Below are 3,362 nucleotides of genomic sequence, written 5' to 3'. Positions count from 1 at the left end.
TCACGAGACGTTACAGACAGTGGCGCTCTGTTTCACGACGCCTTCAGCCAAGTATGGGACTTCCGACTGGCGTGGATATTTCCCCCACCAAACTTACTTCCACGAGTCCTAGCACACCTGTACTCAGCAAGAGGGAGGTACCTACTAGTGGCACCGAGCTAGAAACAATGCTTTTGGGGAGCGGACTTATGATGATGGGCGATAGTACCACCTTACACAATATCTCACCTACAGACGACAATAGTAGATACGGTGACTAACCGTCCACTTCCAAGGACCCGGGATCTGTCCCTTCAACTATAGACAATTTCGGGTGGGCTGAAATAACAGCAGATTACTGAGGTGGCCAGATACCTAAGCTACTTACACAACAAGGAGGGTTTGTCGTACAACACCATCCTGGTACATAAGTCGGCCATAGCCACATTTTGCAAACCAATGATCATTGGAGATATCAGCAGCAACGTGGTAGTACGGCACATGTTAAAGGCAATTTCCGTACATAAAACCAAACCCGTAAAACCACCGGCTTGGGATCCAAGACGAGTGGTAGATCATCTTAGGAAAACAACACCGGTGAAATACAGCATATACGAAACGTCTCGCAGGACAGCTACTCTGCTGCTTCTCGCATCGGGACGAAGAGTTCATGACCTCACACTACTTAGTATAATAGTAGACAATGGATTAGTCAGCAGTGGTTCCCAAAGTTTACTGGGCTCCGACCCATCTAACAAAAATTTCCAATCTTGGGACCCACCTCTTAGCTGTCTTAGAGAAAAGAGGGCATAAATATTGGTAATGCTCAGATTCCCTAGTGGCGAGTCGTGGAACTATTTAATGCTGTCTTATTTGTTATATTCGAAATAAAAAAATATTTTTCATAAGTGTTACCAATAGCTGAATGAAATATCAAATTTATCACTATTTTTTTTAATTCGTGTATACAGTGGCGAGGGCCCACTCAATATTCGCTCGCGACCCACTGGTGGGTCGCGACCCATAGCTTGGGAAACCATGGATTAGTGCATAAAGGTGACCACATAATTTTATGGTCAGTGCTTGGCGCAAAGAGAGATACCGCCGAGCATCGTCAATCGGAATGGAAGTTAAGCACTTTCACATGTCAGAACATCGACCCAGTATTCTTGCTACGGAAACTGTATGCGTGTCAAACCCAAGGAGAGAGGAAGGTGGGGATATTTCAGAATTATTTATATCTTCAAGAGGACCACCAAAACCAGCCACGAGGGCAGTTATAGGGAATTGGATAATGTCAGTCCTGTTAGAAGCAGGGGTACAAGAACCACCAGGCAGTGTCCGATCAGCGGTGGCTTCCTTAAACTGCCCGATAAAAATACCCGATAGATGACATCTTAGAGAGGGGTAACTGGCGTAGTGAGTCGACATTTCACGACTACTACCAGAGAACGATGGACACACCACCATCAGAAGTGGAAAAGAACCCATTAACTTCTCTATTCAACCCTATACATTGAACGGCACGTTGGACTATACCTCGTCAATGAATCATGGTCACATACAGGAATTTGGCATACCCAACACCAGGTGATAACAAACAGATATCTCAAGGACTTCAAAGTCAAATTCGAATAACATAAATTAATGAATAATATTATTCATGTTGACTTTGAAGTCCAGGTAACTTCAACCTGGTTCTTTGAGCCATATCATAATGAAATAAAAGAGCCTCCCAAGTCTATCTACCTATAAAAAATTGTTTGGGACCAGCGTTGCCATCTTTTCAAAATGGAATTATAGTACAGAGCCTCCAAAATTATAGTATTTGGGGAAAAATATAATACGCGTTGTCATCTGTTGAAAATGTATAGGTTTTTTGTTTCTCAGGAAAAAAAAATAACGGAGAATATTAAGAAACTCCGAGACCCCTTTTTATTTAGGTACCTCTTCCGATCAAAAATGCTTACCGAAGAATTCAAGAAATTTCATTTTAAACCAAAGTTAAGGGATGTTTTTACGTTTTTCGAACATTTTTTCCAAGTCCTCCAATTCTTATATAGTGAAATTATGATACTTTGTACCAATTTATCGAACGGAAATATCGAAATTTTAGTACTTTTTACATATTTTTTCCGATAATCAAAATTATAGTATTTTGGGCGTACTATACCTGTTTTATATCGTACATAGTACACGGACCAAAATTATAGTACAAATACTATAATTATAGTACGGTTGGCAACACTGTTTGGGATGCGGTTTTGGGTATTGCCAGAAAATGAAATGACCAACGACAAGAAATGTGGTAAATTAGTAAAATAACTCCTCACGCGATAATGGAATAGCAAACTCTATCTCAAGGACTTCAGGACTAAGAAAAATACCTTATGGGTTTAAACAATATTTTGACAAAACATTAGTATTCATGAGGTAGGTACCTACCTACTTTCAGATTCACAAAATATTATATTTTAAAAAGTGACACTAATTAAAAGTCATTTCGATTAATCGAAAAATATATAGTGTTATTTGATTGTAGAATTACATCAAATAAATTTACAAATAAAAAAAGAAGGAATGAGCATAATTTACAAATAACAGCAATCAGAAAGGCCGGCAAATATGGCCGACATTGCGTGATACACAAACATAAAATACACAAAATTCCAAACGCATGCGAAGTTTACCGCACACGTACAGACCACATGATATGTGTTTACGCAAATTAGTCGCTTTCCAACATGGCAACAAATTAGCAGGTATGTTCCTTCATGTCTTTTTTGAAGTTATACTTCTTAGCGCGTTTGGGAAAAAAGAAAAAGAGTATTTTTGGCGTGTGACGACGTTGCGCGCGCCGATGTTAGACGTTTGGCGTGTGACGAAAGGTGCGCGCGCTGATGCAACACAATTTATTATTATAATTATATTCATTTTAGTCTCAGGAGTACATGAGCACGCGCATAGTGTCATTAAGTTAGTCGTTCAATACAACCAAGTAAACAGCACGTGTTGTAAACATAACCCATACCTATTGTGTCATAATAAAAATATAGGTATATGTTTATAAACAAATTTCTGGAGACTAACATTCTACACTGTTTATTTATATTCATAAAACTTAATTATATTGAAGTGTATATTTATTTTTCATTGTAAAGATTGTGTATCAAGATTTGAGGCTATATTTATGTAAGTAGGTAGGTATTATTTATGAGTAAAATAATATATCAATAAATCAAAAAAAATTGTGAATGTTGAGTTGGTGAATAATTCAAAAAATATATTAAAATTTGATTTTTTCATTAATTCATCATGGGCACTTTTGAATCGATTATAACCGCTGTATGGCAAAGATGAGATTTGGACTTTGGTCCAATACA

The sequence above is a fragment of the Rhyacophila brunnea genome, unplaced genomic scaffold (genome assembly GCF_057557595.1).
Source record: "Rhyacophila brunnea isolate RB1 unplaced genomic scaffold, BYU_Rbru_1.0 scaffold_7, whole genome shotgun sequence".
Lineage (NCBI taxonomy): Eukaryota > Metazoa > Arthropoda > Insecta > Trichoptera > Rhyacophilidae > Rhyacophila > Rhyacophila brunnea.
Note: the sequence above shows the minus strand (reverse complement) of the source record.